The sequence below is a fragment of the Vanessa tameamea genome, chromosome 17 (assembly GCF_037043105.1).
Source record: "Vanessa tameamea isolate UH-Manoa-2023 chromosome 17, ilVanTame1 primary haplotype, whole genome shotgun sequence".
Classification (NCBI taxonomy): domain Eukaryota; kingdom Metazoa; phylum Arthropoda; class Insecta; order Lepidoptera; family Nymphalidae; genus Vanessa; species Vanessa tameamea.
In genome coordinates this window covers 9,757,305-9,784,039 of record NC_087325.1, presented here as the reverse complement: position 1 = coordinate 9,784,039, position 26,735 = coordinate 9,757,305, and the positions used below count along the sequence as shown (strand labels likewise).

The 26,735-nt window shown below is 33.3% G+C and overlaps 1 protein-coding gene across 1 annotated transcript in view; it reads right to left on the bottom strand.

Annotated features, from left to right (window-relative positions):
• The window catches only part of Apkc (atypical protein kinase C), a 216,553-nt gene that overhangs the window by 64,242 nt on the left and 125,576 nt on the right, over window positions 1-26,735 (bottom strand). The window lies entirely within an intron of this gene.

The following is a 26,735-nucleotide window of genomic DNA, read 5'->3' as shown; positions in this document are numbered from 1 at the left end:
ACTGAGCTTCGCAGACCGTATGAGATACAAGTTTATAGTGAGGAAGCACACATTCTATTATGACGTATTATTTAAAACAACAAATAATTTGTAGTGAATGAGTTGTAATATACTTTATTCACTTGAAAGTATATTTTGATTCCAGTCAAAATACTGGCATAAGCCTACTTAGGCTTTTTAATCGACATTATATAAATTTATATTAAACTCGTACCGCCAGCGATTTCCCTTACGCTTGAAGGATCGTTCGTCAGGCGTTATTCATAAAAAAGCCTATGTCCTACCTTGAAGTTCAAGCATGCTTCATATCAAGTTTCATCAAATTTGGTTCAGTGGTGCGATAAGCAACAGACAGACAGAGTTACTTTCGCATTTATAATATTAGTAGTTGTAGTATTTATAGTAGTAGTAGATATAAATTTTCCACTGTGCTGGTGTTAAATTCATCAAAATCTATTGATTTCATCATTATCGAAAATAAGCATATTCATTACTTTCTGTTTGGCTTTACATATGTAAAAATATCAGAAGCAAATACTACCACCGGTAAATTTAAAAGTTTACATAGAATATAGCCGGTAAATATATATATATATATATATATATATATATATATATATATATACCGGTTGTATGGCCTTGCATACGTGTAATTTTTAGTGTGGGTGACACGTACACTAAGCATTGAGTTTACAACCCAACAGCAAGGTTCGAATGTTCGAATTCGAATACACCATTTGTCATCTTAGTATATAAAAAAATTGCAAATTTCACTTTGATAAATTTTTGACTTTGGAACTACAGAGTTTCTAGTGGGTAATCAATAAACAACGATAAAAAAGCGGAAATAATAGAAACATTCATTCAAAATAAAAAAAAAAAAACATAAAACACACTTATTAATATTTTTAAATGTCGAACATTTCTCACTGAAAGCTATTCGAACGAAAAATATCCTGATTGCGGGGCGTGGTATAGTAATTATTCGAGCTGGTAAACGATTACGCAAACTAAATAAGTGGTTGATTTCAGAATTAAACGCGGGAATTTAACAATTTCAGTTTAATAGCGTATATATATATACATAGCCAATATAACACAGTTATGAAATTATATAAATAATTCGAACACGGCTAAACATGAATGTTTGGAATGCGAGAATTGCGGTTTTCTCACAAATCAATAACAGTGCAGAGCCGTCAAATCTCTGGCATTACGATTCGCTGTGATATTTGCGTTTCTAACAATCTTCGCGGTAGCTGTTTGGAAATATTCATTTATAAATATATTTTTACATTAATTTCACGGTAAGAAACTCTGCTGGGAAAATTGCTTTGGAAATTTACTGCAGAGCGCTGTTAATCCACAACAGACGATTGATTAATGAACATTACATTACATTTATTTGAAGAAAAACTCGGTAACACCTAAATTATACAGTTATTAAATGTAGTCTTTGTTGCATACATTATTAACAAAGTATTTGTGATTTATTTAAGGTACATAAGAATATGAATATTATCGCTACCAAAGTCCCGAATTAAAAATACGGAAATCACAAACGAATTATAAAAAAAGATAATTCTAAACAAAAAATTAAATTTTAATTAATCAAAGACTGGAAACGTCGATTCGGGGTTGAGCTATGAGGACATTTCGATTACCGCACGGACCCCGCTCAGTAATAATATTAAACCCTTCTTGTTTTTCATCACGCGACGTCGTCGGTCGACGGTAAAAATTAAATTTTCACTCGACTCGGGAATTATGTTATACCCGACGTTTATTACTGGAGTAACTTAAGTAACGAACGGAGTGTGTTAAGATATTGCTCTTTTATACCGCGTTTTACGTCTCCAGCCTACAGTAAAACACTTGTAAAGGTAGACGTATGTCTGATATTTTAGTTTTATGTCAAGTAATATGTTATTGAATGAATTACCTTTTTATTGTATAACTAGACGTCGCTCGTGACTTCGCTTGCGTTTTAGGGTTTCATCATAAAAAGTCTAACACCTTCCATTGCGATTCAAGCTTGCTTCATGCCAAATTTCATCAAATTCGGCTCAGTAATTTAGTAGTGAAAGTGTAACAGATAGTCACTTTCGCACTTATAATATTAGTATAACAAATTATTAATTGACATGAAATTGAACTACGTGTATGATTTAAAATTAAATGTACTTTTTATATTTTTGTACTCATTTTCTACTTAACAAAATAAAACGATCAGTTCAATATCAAAGGGTATTTATTACTCTTTGTCAAAATCGACGAGTCTATCAAAAGTAATACTAACGTCAATGAATACATACGTATCATTTGTTTAGTAATTTTATGCTATAGCACTTAAATAAACTTAGACGAAGACGTGGGACACAATTAGATAATAGAATGTGTATAAACGATGAAAATTTCGCCAATTTTCATGCTTTATTTAACTTTTAGTATGTTAGGGACAGAACCTGCATTTAATTTTAAACCAGTTCTAAACCATTGAGTCAAAACTTTGCACACACGTTTAGTGTTTATTATATATATACAAACTATTATACTGATTTTTAATCCTTTTAATATAAGGAAAATACTTTTCCATTTACGAGTAGAAAGGGCTATGTTATTATTATTTATATGAATAAGGTATAGAGCCACTTGATAAGGGGTCACAATCACTCATAGACATTGGCGCCATATTAACCATTCCTTACAACACCGAGGCGCCACCAACCTTGGGAAGACGATATGTAACGTGTGCCTGAATGTTTTAATATTTAAGACCTAACTTATGATTAATGTTTTATACCACGCTCAATCAAACAAACCCGAAACATTATATATTAAATAAAAAAGGTTGCGATATTCCAAGTGCGATATGAAATTGTAGCAAGTGGTTTAGTTCAGGAATCTCTGGACAGCAGAACTAATACAAAAGTTGCCTATTATTTTTTTTTTAAATATAAATTATAAATATTCAAAAGATGAAGAGAATTAATGTTGTTATTTTAAAGTATACACTGTATATGACTGAAAATTGTACATTTGGATTGTTTGTTTGGCTTCGAGATTGGTTTTTTTATGAATCTCTCCTACGTGTGCGAAGATTACTTCAAGGTCGTATTCGAATACAACCTTTTTTACGTAACGTTTGAAACATGGAATTATTTTAACTAAAAAGTAAAGATTATCTGAAACATAAACTTTGTTATATACCTTAAAAGTAAATAATGTTACATAACTATGATTTCATAAAGCGACCGTAGGTTACATATGAATCACATGAGTATATTTTAATAAATGGACTCCCTCCATATTCGGCTGAATTAAAACAATTTGAAACACGAAACACAGCTTACAGTTTTCGGGCGCATGGCTTTCGCAGTTTGCCGGCGTAATTGGAAAAACGTGTTTATACATCGTGAAGTGAGGTTACGTGGAAGTGCACAGACGGCAGTCTCGATTTTATTTTAAAGCTAGACGTGTTTCATGACGAATGCAGTGCATAGTTTTGAATAAACCGAATCCGAGTGACGGTTACTGTAAAGTTTTGAGTGATTCTATGAAAACATAAATTTTAGTGGAACTATTGTTGGCAATTATATTCTCACTAATATTGCGAGATGGCCCAGTGGTTAGAACGCGTGCATCTTAACCGATGATTGCGGGTTCAAACCCAGACAGGCACCACTGAATTTTCATGTGCTTAATTTGTGTTTATAATTCATCTCGTGCTCAGCGGTGAAGGAAAACATCGTGAGGAAACCTGCATGTGTCTAATTTCATCGAAATCCTGTCACATGTGTATTCCACCAACCCGCATTGGAGCAACGTGGTGGAATATGCTCCAAAACCTTCTCCTACCTCTCCAAATGGAGAGGAGGCCTCAGCCCAGCAGTGGGAAATTTCCAGGCTGCTAATGTAATGCAATATTGCAAAAGTGAGTTTGTATTTATTACGCTTACCCGTCTTACTCAAACGATCATCATTAGATTTTGAATATACATTCTCAGGGATAAAGAACAAGATGGCAGCATACTACCGATGCTCAAGGGATCCCGTGACGTCTCCCGAAAAGACCGAATGGGTACCGCTGGTTTTTCCACTCGCCGGTGAGTCCCACATACCACTTAAATGTTTTTAAATGGAGAAAAAAGGCGTAAAGAAACGGTAACTAGTATGTAAATAATGTATTAGTGCGTGTTGAATTTTATATATCCTATTATAAAGTTTATATTTTTCATCACAAAGATGGCGATAAAAGCTTTAACTTTTCCGAAGAATTGGTAATGTCTAGCAAACATTAGATTGCAGAATGGAGGCAGATAAGCATTTGCTCATAAGCGGGTCATACTACGCTGGTGATATATATGTGCATTGTTTACATTTTTAGATTCTGATTGTGGTAGACGGTCTGATAAAATGAGCTCTATGCAAAAAAACAAATCAATCGGTTGCTTCGTTGCTGCTTAAAAGAAAGAAAGCCATAAACACACTTTTACATTTACAATTATATTCAAGTATGTGGCGTCTGTGCTTCCTGAGTAATATAATCCAATTATTTTCAAGGTGACGGATTTCAATAGCCATCCTCAAAGCGTTGCTTCATTTTAGTTCACATCAGTACTAACTATCAGGTGATTGTGGTCATGCACAAGCACTTATAATTCCATAAAAAGCAAGAATTTCAAATTTAAAACGCTCAATAATATTATATTACGATTCTTATATAGTAGAGTTATTCTGTAAGTACAGAATCAGAACGTAATATGACGCGTTGATTGACACAATAGTCTATCGCCAATTTAGTTTTAAATATTATACACACGAGTGACATACTAAGTGAGTTCTTACAGAATAACACACATGTCGTCTATTAAGTCGTGAAGTTTAAGATACCTTTGTCATACAAAAATATTTACTAATATTTAACTCATATGGAATATTATGCATATTATTTAAATTATTTAAGTTTTGGGTTTTTCATTTAGCTAAGATTTAAAAGAAACATGAAATTACATAGCATTTATCCAGTAAAATAATCATTATTTAAATAAATCCATAAATGTATTACAATCTAAACTTCACCAGTGACGTAAAGTGAAATAGCTACATTTCGGTAAAAAATCAGTATCAAATATTTTAAAGCATGCTGCGGAGCGATTAGCAACATGTTCGCGGACAAAAAACGACAAAATACAATAAAGAAAAACATGGCAGAGTTTAAATATCCGAACTGCATTTATATTTCGTTTTCGCAAGTTACGATTCTATACATATAATTAAACTTTTTCAGCGCTGTGTTTGACAATGATCTTCTTTTAATGAATAATTAATGAAAAAGATTCATTTTATTCATGCAAATCATTCGTTAGTATTTATAAAATATCGTTGTCCGCACATCAGGCGGAAAAACAGACTTGGTTTTATTAATCAATTTCAGTTTTCATCAAAACTTTGAAAAATCGTGGTTCTACCATCCGTACCAACTTTAATAATATACACAATAGAGGATACAAGAGCCGGGCTGGCCCAGGAGCTAAAACACGTGTATACACGTACAATAGGAGGTTAAACCTGGGCAAAAGTTTTCATGTGTCAATTGAAATTCAGTCAAATGTGTGTCTAGCCAACCACAAGAGTGCAAAGTTATGGATTTAATGTTAAATATTGTTGAGGGACAACGTTCAATAAATTACTTTTACATAAAATTGCATTAGAATTGCATAGATGATGTGTAAAATGACACGTCACCTTGTTAATTAGGAACATTAACATTACAATATGCCCTCGGAGCATTACAATATTTCCGCCAGCCCGCATTGGAGCAGTGTGGTGAAATATGCTCCAAACCTTCTCCAAAGGGAGAGGAGGCCTTTAGCCCAGCAGTGGGAAATTTACAGGCTGTTAATGTTAAAAAAAAAGCCCTCGGAAAATGGGTTGGTATCATCTGACAGTCAACTCTAGGACTGCGTTTATTGGTTAAATTAACTAGCTCTGCCTCTCTCCATCTGGAATCTTGTTACTCTCTTCCGTCCCTTTTTCAAGAAAACACCCCACAGATTGCAGGAAAGAGAGAAAAAATCTGTTAAGTATAAAAAAATTGTATTTGTACAATATATACGGCTCCAGGTTGGATAAGAAATATCACCTAGTTCTTATATATCATACCATATCTTGTTGTCTGTTGACATACATTATAAAATTAATATACGTATATATCTTCAATCGATATTCCACGGAAACGAACTCTTGGGCAAAGCATGGATGTTCCATAAAACTTAACGATTGGTGGTTTACGAGGTTACTTTACGATTGGATATTTTACGATTGCGACGAGAAATCTTGCTCGTGTCTGTTCTCCATTCGATATTAAAAACGTAACATAAAAATGACAAATCACTTTTAGTAATATATATATTAAAAAAACAAAATAAGAATCTATTAATGTAACTATTTGTCCGAATAGCTATTTCCTATAAGTATATAGATTAAACAATAATGAATGTATAATCTATATACTTATAGGAAATAGGATAAGTAATAAATGTATTTTTTCATAGGTAAAGTTTTTATCTATACATATAATAAAACGGAAGTGTCTGCTTGTAATATTAAGATAACCCCTTTTTACTAAATACAAATGTATGTATACACGGTACATATATCGAAATAACATTTTTTACAATTTTTGAACAAACAGACATCTGTCTGATTGTTCCGGCTAATCTCTGGAACGGCTGGACCGATTTTGACGGGACTTTCGCTGGCAGATATCTGGTCAAATAAGGAGTAGCTTAGGCTACTTTTGTTTTAGAATTATATATAAAATAATAATAAAGTCACGATGCAATGTCCAAATACTGTCCAGGACCACACGCCCTCGCGCCGCCGTCACGTCGAGTGCCTCCAACGACTTAAAATCACAAAAGCTGCCTAATACAAAAATAATATTTGTAGTAAAAACTGCGAAATTAACAATAACTTTTTTGTTAAATTCAAACGCGCTCGAAGATGCGGGCACAGCTAGTTTTATATATGGACATAAAACACACCTTTATTTAGCTCGCTACCTCACCACTGATGTCGCTTTAGCACGTCTACCGTTTAACCGATCGCCTTGTCAATTTGTGTTTATATACATAGACGTCTGTCGGATTTGCTAGTATCTAGCTGACATATATTTGGCAAATTAATATATTATAACACTATCAAACAATATAACTACATCATATAATTTATAATCATCTTAACATCTTCATCTCTCGTGTAGGTTACATGAAAAACATTTCAAATGTTTTAAAACTCACGTAAAGTAATTTGTAGTCACCATAATAAAAACCAGTTAACGATATAAAAATTCAAAACGCCCTCACCTATAACGGCACACAGTTACATAGTTTATTCAAATACCTAAAGGTTTTGCGTTATGTTACAATGGTTTCACTTTGAATCTTTAGAGTTTTGAATATTCATACCATTTCGGATTTGGATCCGACTTTAATGAAAATTTGCATAGATTGTGTAACAAACTTGTAATACAAAATGCTATTGGTTGACGTTTAAAGTTATGTGCATGGGTTTTATTATTCATATTATGTACATATATATCGTATAAATAGTGTCTATGATTACACATTAAGAGTTAGTCGTGGTTAATAATCATCATAATGATTACCTATACGACTTGGGAACCTTCAAAACAAGAGCCTACACCATTCTTAAAGGCCGGCAATGCATCTGCAAGTCCTCTGGTGTTGAACATGTCCATGAGCCGTGAAGGTCACTTTCCATCAGATGAGCCTCCTGCCCGTTTGCCACGTAACCATAAAAAAAATATTCATCACGATCACAATCAAACACGATCTATAATAACTATTTAATATACCAATAACGAGAGCAAATTATTGGGTTTTTCTGACGAAAGATTCTCAATACCATCCCGAAGTCTGGAAGTTGAAGTGTGTGAATCCTGTGCCACGGAAGCACGTAGGGCATTGGTCATGCGCCTGAACTGTGTCCGGTCCTGTCGGATATGCCGTCCCATCGAATTATGACAGTGTCGGAGCAGAAAGTGATATCTTGGGATACATTGGGATCAGAGTAATGTATGCGATGTTGTCCAATATTTATCAACGTAAACAACTCACTTTCTTTCAACACCTCATCATTTATATATATTAAAGAATCAATATATAATATATAACCTCACTGGTCACATATCTATAGAGGTATAATACTTTACATTATTTCACAAGCAATATGGATAAACGAATGCACATTGGCTCCCATTTTATACAACATTAGCATAAGCTCAAAGACGACAAACAGCATTTGTGACGCGCTTAGCTTATATCATGGCTTAGCCGACTGATTCATAGCTACGGGAATAGCTTGAATTTTATTAGTGTGGTGACATTTTAGGTTTTATTCAAAGTAAACTATTACGAATACAAACGTTTTCTGAAACATAATTTATAAAAGTACAATTTAAATTCTAAGACGAAACGTCTATAAACTCAGTGGTTACTCTTTTATACAATTTAATGTATGTATACATACATTTAGTTATATTGTGTTTTTTTTTTTAAATATAACTTTTTGTAAGCTTATTAACAGGCTAATGTAAAACAGTCTACGGAATTTAATATGGAATCGATCTTCGACGAATCGACGGCGAATATTTTGCGAGGAAGGATGGAAACGACTGCGACGTCGAAAACTTAAACATTTACAATCGCTTTTGCAATTATTCTACATACTATTTTAAATTATTTCGAATACAAAATTGAAAACCAATTTTCGTTTACAAATCATTGAGAACTGAAATTTGCAATACAAACAATTGTAAAATTTAAACATAAAAAAATATATTTAATTATAAAAGTGTCGCTCGCTGCTTGCTTATGACTTTTTGATATTTAATATAAATAAATAATCACAATAAAAGAAAAAACATTATTTCTGTCCGGAGCAAAAAAAAGTAATCATCTTACTGACGCCATAGTGCCCCGGAAGGCACGTAATTTTCTCTCGCTTCGGTCGTATCGAGAGAAAATGTCATAAGATTGTTTCTGTTGGTCCTACGATTTTCTCTATCACATTACAATTTTCTAAACAACATAACAACTTCTCGACTAACTAGGTGGTAGGGCTTTGTGCGAGCCTGTCTGGGTAGGTACCACCCACTCATCAGATATTCTACCGCCAAACAGCAGTACTCAGTATTGTTGTGTTCCGGTTTTGAGTGAGCCAGTGTAACTACAGGCACAAGGGACCTAACATCTTGGTTCCCAAGGTTCGTGGTGCATTGGTGATGTAAGGAATGGTTAATATTTCTTACAACGCCATTGTCCGCCAGTGACCACTTAACATCAGGTGGCCCATTTGCTCGTCCGCCTACCGATATCATAAAAAGAAAAAAAAATCGATCAGGTACTCGATATTGAGCTATGATAATATATCTATCTTTGTATAGTTTTAAAGCGTTACATTTGTATTTAATTTTGAATTTCAACGCGTTTCGTACATTACTGTTTACATATGACGTTGTTCCGAAAATTACACTAACTTTTACAGTCTTAACGCTGCCAAAATCGAGGCATAATGTCACTGCCGCTGGCAGGCTCAGCCTCGTAAGCGACTAAACGGCTAATTTCCGACTGCATTGCCGCTTTACCATGTAAGCTAGACCCGTGGCAGCTAAGTCGAGCGTCGATGTAATGCGCACTGCGGTATACGGTCGTGATATACTGCAATGTACGAACATTGCGGTCGGCTATTTGCCGGCCTAATTCGGATGTTTGACTCCTCGATGTATGCGATGTGGTTGTAAATAGCGACAAGTCAAACGAATGTGCGGTGCATTTTGATTATTGAGTAGAAGCCGCTAAATTATTACAGCTATAAATTAAAAATGTTAAATGCGAATACGTTTCGTATTTATTGTTCGGTGAAAGGTTTGTAAGTACACTTATAGGCCTCCATAGTGCATTCGACGTTGGTTGGATCACGATTACTTTAAAGTATCGTTTAGTATACATACTAAGGCTTATTCTATTACTAAGTAATACTAATTACTTAATAGTAATAGTAATTAGTAAGTATTACTTAGTAATAGAATAAGTGCCGCTATTATATCTATGTTATTTTATGTCGCGGTCAGTTATCGGGTGTTAGACTTAAAACAGTACACTCTAGATGTCTGTCTGTCTTTTTTTTGTCTTTTAGTATAGAAATCCTATTCAGTAGGAGTTAATAGAAAGCGTTTTACTGGCCAATCAAAGCCAATCTTTCATCACATCATCTAGCTTATTACGTGCGACATATTTTATTTTTAAAATACGAAAAATCCATCCACTACACACTTCACTGTCCACGTAAAAGCTTAGCGCGTTGATTCCAAAAAAAGAAAAAATAAAACCATTTCAGTCCAAAACTTTCTATCCGATGAATATAGGCTATATTAGTTTGCCTTTCAGTTAGAATATACTCGATGCCAATTTTTTTTAAATTAACTCGAAGCTTCTATTTGACGTTTGCTCTTTCCGCTGTATGTATTTTATCTTATATATCTAAAAATGTATTCCAATATCCCCTGGTCACACCGTAAGTTGAGAACGACTACCGATTTTTTTCATCTTTTTTGTAAGGATTTCTTTGTAGAAGGTTCTTACGGAAATAAAAATTTAATTTTTTTATAAAAAAGATAAGCGAAATGCCTCTGATTACGATGTCCGAAATTATAGATACGATTGACTTGAAATTTCGCGACGTAGACACTCAATGATGATTTTTGCAAATTTCTAGGGAGAAATTAAAACAGTAACTTTGTATGAAATTGACTCCTAAAAAGTCGTGGCTGGCTAGTGCGAAATGTAAACACATCATCGACATTGTCTTCGCTCAAAGGTATCGTATTGTTTCTGGAATAAATTCAATGTAAAGCTACTACACGTTAGAAATGTAGATAGTTCAGAAATATACTATAATTAAAAATTGTCCAGGATTTTAATATAGATTGCATATAAAGATATTGTATCAATATAAGTAATATAGTGGCTCCAAGCACACTACCGATTTTACATATATAGTAAGCTATGTAATATAAAGTAGGTCGAAGCGTGGGTAACTAAACGAATACAAAAATAGTTTTAACACTAAATAGTCAGACTACTTAAGCGTCCAAAGTGTCTATATCTAAAAATTAAATAAATGTAGCGTAATAAATTTTATATAATTCATTTATATATATGTATATTATTTAGTTTTCTTCTATATACATAGCGTCCATACTTATCTTTATTAAATTTCGTACATCCTTTACCATTTAACTACATCAAAATCAAAATAAAATTTATTCATATACATACAAGTAGTAAGAATTTTTAAATTATAATTTAATATAATTTATTTTCAGTTTTAGAATATAGATTTTAGACCAAGAAGATCCGTAAAGAAACTTAGTAGTTATCCTTTAATATCAATGTCATATAATGTCATTAATAAAACACAATTTAATAATATTATTTATGAAAACCGTTTCACTAAGATACTAATGAAAAAATTGTTAGCTCCTTTAAATAAAATGCACGAGGAATTAATCCTCGCCATTCGTGTACTTGAGTGCTCTACAAACAGGCATTTTCAGTTTTCGAGATTTCGTTCATTTTGTATTCTTAAATTAAACAAAAGCAATAAAAACTTCAAAAGCCTAATTAGGAAAATATTTATTTTTATCTCAGAAAGAATAGCCTGCGGTCGAAGAGAGAACTATATTCGACGTTAGATTTTAATTAAAACTTTTTGTTTAACAAAATGTTTAAAGTCTAATTTAAATGTTTATTTTAAGAATTTAGAATCAACTTAAAAACTACTCTTTTAATATCACTGACTGATTGAGCGTAGTAGCTAACGTTACTTGCTGTTGCATTAACGGTCATGGTTTCGATATCCGATTTTGGCAAACGAAATATACTTGATTTTGTAAACGCGTGGTATATAGGCGTACGACTGTACTGTGTGTGACTTTCATAAGTTTTCGTAGTAAGGCTCAGATTCAAATCATTTAGAGAGATTTTTATGAGAGATTTTCATCACATTATAAGACTCGGATGTTTTAAGACATCTGGTTATCTAATAAAAACTCATTAGTTGTAAACAAAACGAGGCACTAATTAATAAAAATATATATGATTTACATTCAATTTATTTATTTAGCTGCCTTCTGATATAAGGTTATTCTGCTAATAAAATCTCAGTAGCAGCTTTAAAAACAGCAGTTTTAAACTTACTACCGTGCCTTAGAAAGCAAGTAGAACCATTAGTCCTGTAACTGAACTCTCCGGTCGTATCGAATAATTGCTCTTTAAACAAAAGACGGTGATCAATCCATCATCATCGCCTGTTTAATTCAACATTATCATAAGTGATTCTCGGAAGTATTTACCATAAGAATGTAGAGAGCACTCAGACGACACGAGAGAAAACCACTTAATTTGAGAACCTTTAAGCTCGGTGCTCTACATTTTTAATTGATTTACTCGAATATTAATTTTTAGTAGTGGTTCTTATTCTATATTTTTACGACTGTTACTAACTGTGAATTGGATTGTTTTTAGGACTATTACATTAAAAATTCTTATACTTCACAATATAAAGCATATTTAAATAGTCAATATAAATGTTTCATATATTCTTCAATGACAATATTAAACATTAATGTATAATTTTACATGCTAAAACTATATGGCATGGGTAGGCGCACTTTCAAATGGGCCACGCTATGGTAACTGGTCATCACTGCCCATAGAAATATGGGCCGTAAAAAAAACCCATTACTTACATCGCCAATATACCACCAACATTGAGATATCCCTTGTGCATATAGTTACCCTGGCTCACAACCTTCACATAAATATAAAAAAATATTTTTATTTATTATGTTTTTTTGTATTTTTCTCTTTCAATATAAACATTTATACAGACCCTTATTATACCCGTGCGGAACTAATAGTTACTAAACAACGTCTTATAACGATAAAACGATTAAATTAAATCAATGAATATATTTCTTACCCGTTCCCTGCTTACGTTCCCCTAAGTGATATTAAATTACTCAATATGTGTGCTAGACCGCATCCTAAACGTTGACAAAATAGTGCAAAAACTTCTCGAAGGTCACGTCTGTTTTTGCTGCGGCGACGACGTGGAAGGGGCGGTCCCGGCCTTTTGAGATAAATCTTTATACCTTACAAAGGTCTACGTATAAAAAATGATTGAACTTTATTATATATTCTTTGTTATAAATTTGAGGTCAAGATTTGATTTCATAGTTAACTTAATAAAATAATATTTTCATTAATAACGTTCTATTATTGAATTTAAAATAAAAATTAAATCAAAATTAATTATGTACACATCTAGATTAATGCTTTTAACGAAGAAGGCATTAGAGAGATTTTTGGGAAATTAAAATACTTAGTATTACAATATATAAAAATAAAAAAGACCAATTACGTTGCTTCTATATTATTTTCATTTATTTGAATTGAATTATTGAAAGTAAAATAAAAAATCCTGTTTAATTCAATAATAATTTGCCATTCAAAAAATTCATAAATTATATTCTATTAGTATCGTAAGTTATAACTAAGCATACGCGTAATAGATGGCGCTAGTGTACTCTTGAATCGCGGTATAGTTTCGCTCACGTCAACATCATACTCACCCATACTAATTTTGCTTTGCGCATCCGATCACTAGATGGCGTTGTATTAATCCTAGATCACGCAATAGTTTTGTTTAATAATTTGTACAATACATTTCTTTACTTTAATAAAGTTCGAGTTTTATCAACAGTGTGGAGTTTTAGTTTAAAAGTGCAAGTAAGGACATCTGGTGCCGAAACCCGGGAATTGTGTGGAATTTGGATTACAGTGTTATGAATAGTGTATGTTCGGGACTTGTGTGGAATTTGGATTACAGTGTTATGAATAGTGTATGTTCGGAATAAAAAATTGTGGACTACGGTGAGTTGTGTTAAAGACTTATATTTGCATTTAAAAACACTTAGAAAATTTGGATAAAAAATTGACTTAGAAAAATTTGGATTAAAAAGTGACTTAGAAAAATTTGCATTAAAAACACTTAGAAAATTTGGATTAAAAATTGACTTAGAAAAATTTGGATTAAAAATTGACTTAGAAAAATTTGCATTAAAAACACTTAGAAAATTTGGATTAAAAATTGACTCAGAAAAAATTGATTTAAAAAGGACTTAAGAAATATTTTGGAAATTGTACAATGGAGAAGTTACTTATGAAACAGGAAGATACATTAGAGCAATTAAAGAAAGCTTTTATAAATTATAAAAAAACATCCAAAGATAGATTGAAGGCTTCTTATATAGAATCAAAATTAGAAAACTTAAATAGATTGTTCGAAGCTTTCATCAATATACACGGTGATATAGTTGGCAGTATTAAGAGAGAGGAAAAGGCTAAATTACCATACTTCACCGAAGATATGTACACAGTATTTGAAGATATTTATACAGAATATAAAGCCAGAATCAAAGATGATCTCCGATTGTTTAGTGCAAATGCCTTTTCACCACAAGCACATGGTCCTGAAGGATTGGTCCTATCGAATACAAAGGTGAAATTACCACAGATCCAATTACCAAAATTTTCTGGACTATATGAGGAATGGCAAACCTTTCACGATATGTTTACCTCATTAATTCATCAAAATACTGCATTGAGTCCAGTACAGAAGATGCACTATTTAAAGAGTAGTCTAACAGGGGAACCGGAAATATTACTAAGGAATTTAACCACAACAGATTCTAATTATGAAGACGCTTATGAGCAATTGATTCGCCGTTATAACAACAAACGCTATAACTGCAACGAAATCATGAAACGTTTACTCTCACAAAGAAATTCCACTGATTCTGCAAGTTCCATCAAGTCACTACTGGATGTTACATCTTCATCGCTTAAATCATTGCAAAACATGGGCATAGATACCACCTCATGGGATGTAATCGTTAACTATATCGTGGTCTCAAGACTTGATTCAGAATCAAGAAAGTTGTGGGAAGCAAAGGTCAGTGAGTTAGACTCGGACACATTACCGACGTGGAATCAACTAGTAAATTTCTTAGAGTCAAGATTCCGGACATTCGAAATGATTAGTGGCAACAACAAGTCCGTCGTAAAATCCCCAACTATGCACTACAACAACACCAAACCAAAAGTGTTTCATTCCACCGCCCAAGAAGATAATAAACGAGCAAATCCTACTTGTACTATTTGCAAAGGTCAGCATCTATTGTATCAATGCAAAAAATTTGCAAAGCAGACTCCTAAAGAGAGAACCGAAATAATACAATCAAGGAGACTCTGCTTCAATTGTTTTGCACCTACACATTCCGTTAAAGATTGTCGATCGTCAACTTGCTGCCGCCGCTGCGGCAGACGACACCACACACTGTTGCATCTGGAGAGGAGCGAACTACCAAGTTTAGCAGAAGCTCAATCTATCAATAAGGACAATATTGAAAAGGAGACACCAGTGGTAGCTCATTTAGTTACTAAAAAAAATCAGAAGGAGATGTTGTTGGCTACTGCAATAGTCAGAGCAAGTTCTGCCAATGGGTACTCACAAGTTGTACGAGTTCTTATTGATCCATGTTCAGAGGGTTCTTTTATAAATGAAGCAACGACACAATCACTGGGTTTAAAGAGAACCAATATCAATGGTCTAGTCTCTGGTATAGGTGATAAGTTAGCAAGATCAAGAAACATGGTGTCATTAAGCTTAGAGTCTATTCACAACCAAAAATCAAAGCACACAATAAATGTTGATGCTTACGTATTGAGAAAGTTGACATCATTTTTACCAACATGTCAAACAAAGATTACCGACTGGCCAGAAATTAAGAGCCTTAGCTTGGCTGACCCTGAGTATGGATCACCTGCAAAAATCGATATGATTCTAGGAGTAGAAGTATATGAAGACATAATTCTAAAGGGCCTCTTAAAACATCCAACAGAGAAGGGCCCGATAGCACAAGAGACAAAATTTGGTTGGGTTCTATCAGGTCGAGTAAGAACCAACTTAATTTCAACAAAACCCCAATTAGTTGGTTTTCATATACGAGTAAAGGAGGATGACCTATTAAAAAAATTCTGGGAAATTGAAAGAGAGCCTGATGCAATTTCGAAGAAGTTTACCAAAGAAGAACTCAAGTGTGAACAATTTTTTGAAGCCACTACTACAAGAGACAACGAAGGTCGATACGTGGTGCAATTACCTTTCAAAGAGCATAAGCCAAGATGTGTTGAAGGTAAGACAAGAGATATAGCCTTGCGTAGATTCTACTACTTAGAGCGAAAATTACAAAATAATTCACCACTATATGAAGAATATAAACGCGTAATTAATGGATACAAAGACCAAAATCATATGGTACGGATTCAGAAAATTGATGACATACATAACACAAAGGCTGTGTACTTGCCTCATCATCCAGTGGTCCGAGAGGATAAAGAGACTACAAAGGTACGCATTGTCTTCGATGCGTCATGCAAAGGTATTAACAGAGTGTCCTTAAACGATTGTTTTCTTGTTGGACCGAAGCTGCAGCAAGATCTGCGCCACATTTTGATGCGATGGAGACGTCATCCTTTTTGCATACTAGCTGATTTGGTACAAATGTACAGACAAGTTCGAGTTGACGAGAAGGACACTGACTTTCAGCGCATTCTTTGGCGATCGAACCCTAATGATCCAATTGAACATTATAAACTTTTGAGACTTACATTCGGTACAGCCTGTGCTCCTTATTTGGCTGTTAAGGCATTACAACAACTTGCAAAGGATGAGGAAGCACAGTATCCGCGTGCAGCTAAAATCGCCCTTCAGGATTATTACATAGATGACCTGCTAACAGGATGTGAGACGGAGATGGAAGCAGTAGAGATATTTGAAGAAATGAATAACCTGATGAGTGCAGGTGGGTTTTGTTTACAAAAATGGTGTAGTAACAGTGAGAGATTAATGAATCATATTCAAGAAGAGTGTAAGAAATTAGACCAACCCTTAATTTTTAAAATCAATAATATGATTAAGGTGTTGGGTATTAGTTGGAATAAAAACAGTGATAGTTTCGAATATACACTACAATTACCAAATTTATGTGAAAGTATTACGAAGCGCAAGGTTCTATCTGAAATTGCTAGATTATATGATCCAATGGGATGGATTTCGCCGGTAATTATAACAGCCAAGATATTCATCCAAAAATTATGGAAGGCTAAGTTAGAATGGGATGAGAAATTACCAGCCGAGTTGTACAAAGAATGGTGCTCATTTCGTCAAGATCTGCACAACGTAAGAAATATAGTTATACCAAGATGGTTACAGTCTCATAAAGGTGACAAAATAGAACTACACACGTTTGCAGATGCATCTCAAGCAGCGTACGCTGGTGCTGTATATATGAAAGTGACGGATGGTTTTGGCAATATTCGTGTTAATTTAGTGACATCCAAAACGAAGGTATCTCCAGTTGAGAAAGAAATTAGCATTCCTCGGCTAGAATTATGCGCCGCCTTACTTGCGACTAAATTGATACACGAAGTTTCGCAAATTATGCAAATACCTAAAGAAGATTTATACGCATGGTCAGATTCCACAGTTGTATTAGCTTGGGTCCGTGGAGAACCGACGCGATGGAATACATTTGTTAGTAACAGAGTTTCTGAAATTCATACCATGCTAGATTCCAGTCAGTTCCGTCACATCGAAACAATTAATAATCCTGCAGATTGTGCTTCGAGAGGTATAAAGGGCGCTGATTTAGCTGGTCTCATGCTGTGGTGGCACGGTCCAAACTGCCTTCACCACAATAGTACATATGTTTTACGCGATGATTTCTCCACCACTATTGAGGAGCGACCCATAAAGACTTTAACAGCCATCATTCATTCAGAAGAGGAATTGGTCTGGACGAGATTTTCAAACTTAACAAGAATGGTCAGGATTTTAGCTTATTGTAAGAGATACATAGCCATATTAAAGTTATCTAAGAAAAATAGAGTAATACTATCAAAAGAACGAAGGATCAAGGAGTTTGAAATGATTACTGTGAAAGAAATGGAGGAAGTTCTTAGAACAATTATAAGAAACACCCAAAATATTTATTATGCGGAAGAAATACAACAGATAAGGTCTCATGGAGAAGTTAAAAGAAAAAGTTCACTACACACTCTCTACCCCATGTTAGACAAAAATAAAGTCTTAAGAGTAGGTGGTCGTATTAAGGAGTCAGAAGCAAGATTTGATGTGAAGCATCCAGTTATTTTACCGAGTAATAGCCATCTTACTTCATTATTAATAACTGATGCTCATTATAAAACGATGCATGGTGGGCCGCAAATCATGCTAAATTATCTACGTTCCAAGTATTGGATAGTACGGGCTAGAGAAAGAGTCAAAAAATGTTATCGAGAATGTGTTAAATGTTTACGATTTTCCCAACAAAATAACAATCAGCTTATGGGTCAGCTTCCAAAATGTAGGCTGAAACCTTCAAGACCCTTTAAATCTTCTGGTGTTGACTTCACTGGGTTTATAAATATTAGGTTCTCACCTGGAAGAGGATCAAAATCATATAAGGGGTACATATGCCTCTTCATATGTATGTCCACCAAGGCGATACATCTAGAGGCAGTATCGGACTTATCATCAAAGGGCTTCATTTCTGCATTTCGTCGATTTGTATCCCGAAGAGGACAATGCGTCGATTTATATAGTGACAATGGAACTAATTTTATAGGAGCGGAAAGAGAGTTAAGAGACATGTTCCTCAATGCACAATCAAAGCTCCCTATAGAAATCGCTCAGGTACTCGCAAACGACGGAACCTCGTGGCATTTTATCCCACCAAACGCACCCAACTTTGGTGGTCTATGGGAAGCAGGCATAAAATCAGCCAAAACACATCTTAAACGCGTAATTGGAGATTCTACTTTAACTTTCGAGGAACTCTCGACTATTTTGACCCAGATTGAAGCCTGCCTTAATTCAAGGCCCATGTCATACTTGAGTGAAGATCCCGGAGATCCACAGCCATTAACTCCCGGTCATTTTTTAATCGGTGAGCAAATGGTTGCGATTCCTGATGAGGCTTCGACTGACGTACATGTAACTGGCTTGCAGAGATGGAAGATGACACAAAAGATGGTAAATGATTTTTGGAAAAAATGGTCAGAAGAATATCTAGTTAGTCTCAATCAAAGGTACAAGTGGTTCAATAAGAAGCAAGATCCGGAAATAGGCAATATTGTTGTGATTAAGGACCATAACCTACCACCAACAAAATGGTTACTTGGCAAAATAGAACAAAAACATTCTGGCCATGATGGACTCACTAGAGTATTGACTATTAAAACTAAGAATGGATTGATCAAACGTCCACTCAATAAGGTTTCTATTCTGCCAAGTACCATTTAATGTATGTGCATAACAGAAACATCGTATGTAAATTAGGTTAAGTTATTTTTAATTCGACTCCTATATGTTATTTGATATATTCTTGTACTTTGTTTTGCTTCCGTATTTCATGGTGGGCGGTAAGCATGGTAAACGTTAGTTATCATTTAAGAATTTATTTATTTTATATAAATTACTAAAAGAACAAGTTCTTTGGTGGGCGGAATGTTTAATTCAATAATAATTTGCCATTCAAAAAATTCATAAATTATATTCTATTAGTATCGTAAGTTATAACTAAGCATACGCGTAATAGATGGCGCTAGTGTACTCTTGAATCGCGGTATAGTTTCGCTCACGTCAACATCATACTCACCCATACTAATTTTGCTTTGCGCATCCGATCACTAGATGGCGTTGTATTAATCCTAGATCACGCAATAGTTTTGTTTAATAATTTGTACAATACATTTCTTTACTTTAATAAAGTTCGAGTTTTATCAACAGTGTGGAGTTTTAGTTTAAAAGTGCAAGTAAGGACAAATCCAGTTTTTCAATTAAAACACACAATTCATATATTCGAGTGACGTACAACATTGTATGAATCATTATAAAACTAGACAGAATAGCGAAAAAATATTCATTTATACGTCTGTATTTATTCGACGTCAGATAAAAAAAGAATGAAAAATATATTTTACGTATTAAATATTTTGGACCATATTTTACTTCCCCGAGTCCGAACCGCTCTTGATAGAAGAACTAATATCTTTGCAGTAGTACTAATCGATAATAATTTACCCACAGATAAGGAGTATAAACGCATTTAACATTTTTAAATTCAAAATAAATGATTCTAATTACTGATTTTTCTAAGCTGTGACAACGAATGCATTCCTTATCGTCGTTCACAATATAAGTCTCCGCTAACTTGAGGATAGACTACTTACAGTAAAACTGCCTAATCCTTATTACCTTTCTTAATAATCTGTAATAGTTGGAGTCAAATATTTATAACCATCAATTAATTGTACACGTCGAAGCGATGAATGAAATTGCTAAGTTATATTATTGCTCGAGCAAGTGAAAAGTAATTTATTTTTTAGTAATGAAATATCTTTAAAAATAATTTTAATCTTCCGCTAGATTTACGTATTACATTTAAAAAGTATTCTATGCTAATACTTGTACAGCTTCCAACATGCCCCACATCTTTTTCCTGACGCGTCCATTCAAATGTTTTAAATTGTAATAAACTTACTGAGCTTACAATTTTTTCATGCTTTACGCTTGGTTAGGCTTACTCGTTTGAATTTAAATAAATTTTACGTACATTTGATAAACAAGAATTTATATTTATTCTTTTTACGGACACATGGTGATAAAAAATCGACACAATAAAATCATAAATCATAATCAGCCTGTAAATTTCCCACTGCTGGGCTAAGGCCTCCTCTCCCTTTGAGGAGAAGGTATGGAGCATATTCCAACACGCTGCTCCAATGCGGGTTGGTGGAATACACATGTGGCAGAATTTCGTTGAAATTAGACACATGCAGGTTTCCTCACGATGTTTTCCTTCACCGCCGAGCACGAGATGAATTATAAACACAAATTAAGCACATGAAAATTCAGTGGTGCCTGCCTGGGTTTGAACCCGAAATCATCGGTTAAGATGCACGCGTTCTAACCACTGGGCCATCTCGGCTTTTTTTTTTTTTTTAAATAACTAGCGACCCGCCCCTGCTTCGCACGGGTGCAATGCTGATACTAAATATACTACAGAATGTCTTACAACGTTCAAAGGTTTTCAATCGTTAGACAATACAAACCGCTATGTCCTTGCGTTTTAAATCTGCTATATCTTCGAAAATATTTATTTAAATTACATGCTGTAAAATCGCTACGAAAATAAGCCATTATTTTTAGTAAAAAGTAAAGGATAAAAATGGTTATTGTGGGTTATCCTTAAGAGGTAGACACATACCATTGATGAATTTTTGAAGACCTTTTTAAGATGTATAATACTGTAGTACATTATTTTGATCTATCTCGTAGGGTTCAGCCAGCGTTTACAATGTAAGCGCACAAAATGAGTTAATTTACGACATCATTTCAGAAACCTCTAAAATTATAAGTGTTTCTATGCTATATTGTGCTTGTATTATACATATAAACCTTTCTCTTGAATCAATCTATCTATTAAAAAAACCGCATCAAAATCCGTTGTGTAATTTTAAAGATCTAAGCATACATAGGGACAGACAGCGGTAAGCGACTTTGTTTTATACTATGCAATGATAATATAATAAGATACAGAAGATACGCTCTCAGTTTACGTAAATAATTGCTAACATACATTTTAATTTAATAAAAAAGTGTTTATAAATAACAGCCTGTAGATGTCCTACTGCTGGGCTAGAGTACTATCCCTTTCAGAAAAATGTTTGGAGCTTATTTCACTACAGTGCTTCAACGTGGGTTGGAAATGCATGTTTTATTTTTTTATATTTGTAAGGGCAAACAACGAATGTTATATGTATTAAATATTAATTAATTTATGCATAAACTAATCAAGTATCCACTTTAATCTTATACACACATAACAATAACGGCAATTCAGTTACATAATATATATTTATATATTAGTCATATTTACCTATTAAAACAAATAATGTGTCAGAATTTGTCATATAATTATAAAAACAAACTAGGTACACGAAATTTAAATGTTGCTTGTCTGGTTTGAATCCGCAATCATTGATTAAGATTCACGCGTTCCAACCACTGCGCCATTAAGGATGTTTGCATACACTTATTATCTTTATGAAGTCTATACTGTATGTCGAGGCTTAATATATTCGAAGTTCGCTTTTTATTATACCGTAAAACTTTATTAGTAAGTTTTTTAATTTCGTCGAAAACATGAAGATAAATTAAGCTCAAATATTTATTTCTAACTTCGACTAATATTACGTTTTTTATGATCCTATATTTGTTTTCTAACAGAATAATCAGTATTTTTTAAAAACCCCTCAATAACTACCTAAATCTTGGAGAATAGTTTCAATAATACCCACAACCACTTGACAGATAACTTGCAGATACTAATTATAGTATTAGTTGAAGTATATATGGAATGTTAGTAGGAAAAGTATATGAAAAAAAAAAAGCTTTATAAATACAGACATTTTTAAATTTCAAATTAGCAATTCATAAGTGGTCAATATGTCCAAAGACATATACACTGTAGGGAGTATAAACCATTCCTTATAACATCATACATCAATGCATTGCAATCACGGGAACTATTGCGTAATATCTTATACCTGTTCAGGTTTAGGATGTCCAATGATTAAACATTTGATAGATATTGCCAGTAGGCTCAAAGCGTCGCTACGATAGGCTATTACTTACATCATACTAACATAGTTATATATAACATACAACATAACATAATAAATATAAACAGCAAAAAGTCGTATTGTTGTGTTCCAATTTTAGGGTGAGTGAGCCAGTGTAACTCTGTAGTTACACTGGCGCACTGTGTCTGTGCACAAGTGACATTACATCTCAGTTACCAAGGTTGATGCATTGGTGATATGGGGAATGATTAATATTTTTTACAGTAACAATGTGTATAGTGTGTGTGAGCCACCTAATGGTAAGTGGTCACCAACCGCTTACCATCAGGTGGCCCATTTGCCAATCCGCCTAACTATATGAAATATAAAGAGTTTTTATTTTTGTCTGAAATAAAACATTTATTATTATGCTATTATTTCGGTAACTTGACTTTAGTTGGAAAACAGCAAAGTATTAATGTTTAGCCATATAAAGATTGTCGAGTGCCAGTTGCCTCAAGGAGCTTGCATCGAAGCCTCATGAACTACAAAAGCCGTAAGACATTATTATCGCACGGCTCGTTTTTCTCAGAACTCACAAATATTTTTTATTTAGATTTTAACGTTAAAAGTACCTGGCACTGAAAGATGGTGCTTTAAATTTTATGAAAAATATATATAGCGATAGAATCAAGCGGACCATCATTAAATATTTCTTATATTATTGTAGAAGCGTTACGTGATGTTAATGATAAAAATATAAGTTTCATGATTTATTTAGTTAAACATACGAAGCCAAAAACAAAATGGTAAGAAATCATTTAAACAAGCAACAAAGACACGAAATTTTGAAATGAAAATACAAAATTATAATTTTTACTGCTGACCGTTCAGCAGTTCTTTCACTTGGAACCCAGGATTGGTGTTGAATCAGATCACGTTTACCATAAAAATAGAGTGTCATCGGACTGAATCGATCAAGAGATAGTTTCAATTCAGCTTTTACCTAAACAAACTAACAAACATTACAAGTTAAATAAAAGCTTGTAAAAAGTACACGAGAATTACTTAAATCTTAAGTTATTAAGTTTCCCATGTGTGTAACATTTGCACAATTCGAACGCGTGTAAACATTACAAAATATAGAATATTTCAAACATTCATAACCATTCTATTGTTTTAATGCGATGATTGTCTAATGCATGCAATAAGCTAAACAAGGATTATTCGAAGTTCAACTTCTCCAATTAGATTAGCCGACGCGTTCGCATTGAATTTAGTGCGATGCTACTTTCATTGAATATTAAATTTAGATATATTTTACTTTATTCTGTTACTAGTTTATTAAGTTTACTTATTATTTATACAGCGTGTACATATTTTAATCTACAGAGAACAAAAAAATAATAACGAAACAGTCACAGCCTTAGTTCTAATTATAATTACGAAGGTCAAATCATGACTTCTATAACGATTTAAGTGACGTCACTTTATTCATGGCATAAGCAAATAAAGAAGTATATTGATTACAATAACAATGACATTTTATTTACTGAAAGCTAGAAATTATAAAATACAAATTTAAAAGAATACTTTAAATGCAAATCTATATAATTTAAACAAATACACTATATATATGTAAACACTATTAGCACAAGTAATGCATGCAATGTAAATGCATTCATCCTCTTTTAAATGAAACTAACAAATCCCGGCTGATGATTTACAACCTTTGTTATAGTATAGTCATGGCGTTCGCTTAAACTATATGGAATTAGATGTGCTACAGAGCCACCATATTGGATAATAAAAAAATTCTGCCAAATACAAATATATTTATAAACTTTTTGTCTATTAAGCATTGGCGTCGAGTTTTATTTATCTCATAAATATATCACTCAAAAAAATTGACCAATTTTCGTAATTCACATATATATATATGTATATCTTAATAAATCATAGTTGGTATATTTTCATTACGAGAAATAAAACAAGTCAATGCTATAAAACTAGTTGATTAAATCTTATCACGACAAAAATGTGATATTACGTCCATATTGTAGGTGAACTACATAGTTCAGGAGTGCGAATATGTAAGATTTCACTTCGTACATCACTCAAGACATCACAACCGACTTACACTGATACGCAATTTTGATACGTGTGTCCCATAAATTATGTAATCATTATAATCAATGTCACATATAATATACTGAAATTTCACACTCTTGCTTTCAAAAAGTAGGCTTTTACAAGCACTTTTGAATCGTCATTCCACAAATTATTTAAAGTAAAGCTATCACCGGTTCGGAATGTAGATTCTACCGAGAAGAACCGGCAAGAAACTCAGTAGTTACTCTTTTTCAACATATAAAAATACAGTCATGTTAGTTAAATACAATTATATATGTATGTTATGTCTCCTGCCTGGAAGTCAACAGGCATTAACTCCACGCTTTTTTATCATCAATATAATCTTGTATCGAATAATATGCCCTCTTTACCAATGTATTTTTTACAATTGACTTGAATCTATGAAACGGCAAAAATGTCTGTCTTTCCGCGGTGAGTTTCGAGTCTTCTTACAGAATAGTTCTACAGGGTACGAGATGACGTGACATATGTTACATACCAACTACTGGCTAACATTTAATATTACATTCAGCTGATGTTGTGTGTCCAAACATTTAGTACATCTAAATGTGTGTTATACACAAACGAGTGCCCTAACTAAAATGTAATACGTTCATCAAAGTTTAGAACCCTTTTTAATAATTTATCGTTCTACTAAATTGTTGTTGTAAAGCTGTCTTAATTTTTTTATGATACTTGTAATTATAAGTTGTAAAATTGGTATTTTAAAATACAATAGTAAAATTCAATCGCTGGGCTTTAAATTCATTTCGTTTAAAGAGTAGGTTTGTAGCTTATTCCTCTAGCTCTAATGCGGGTTGCTGCACCAGCACATGCAGATGATCATAATCTACATGCAGATTTATTCACAATATTTTCCGTCACACCTGAGCACGTGGCCAATTTCTAACACAAATAAAGAACATGAAAATGCAGTTCAAACGAAGGGTAGATGGTCTCACCCCGAAATTTTCAAATGACTTGATTAACGGCTTTATAAATTACAAATAATTATAAACTGCCACCTATTTCTTGTACATACATGCGTTATACATACATACATAATATATTAAAATAAAAAAAAACAAACAAAAACTACTGTTACAAAAGATATACAAAACAGACCCAATTTGTTATAAAAAAATGTTATAAAATATAAACAGTACGAAATGCAAATTAACCCATAAAGTTATACGAAGCTAATCTGATAAAGTCGAAGTAAAATCCGCAAATTTTAAACACAAAAGCCCGCAAACTACTTCTAGGAGCGATAGTAAAACAGCTATTACACGGAGACGGCCACCATTAAAAGACAATTTATAAGTAGATAATCATTTTAAAAGCAGTATTAGAGGTAAGTTTCTCGAGGACTCTCATTATTAGCGTTCGAGACGCTTCGGAGGCTGCAGCCGATTATATAAGAACTCTTCAGTCGGGTGGCCAATTCAACGAAGAATATTGAAAATTTCATACATAAAACTTAACAGGGTTATTTTAAAATATTCTAGTGTGGTTCTTTCCACGGAAGTTAGTTTTTAATTATTGAATAAATGTTAGAAAGACCGTAAATGTGCTTTTAGTGCGTATAATAAAATGTTCGAGCAGTTAAAATTATTATTAACCTTATTCAAAATGTTCTTAAAATCCTTTTTTTTAATATGAATTTAATTATTATTAAATATCAGAAGAGCCGAGATGGCCCAGTGGTTAGAACGCGTGCATCTTAACCGATGATTTCGGGTTCAAACCCAGGCAGGTACC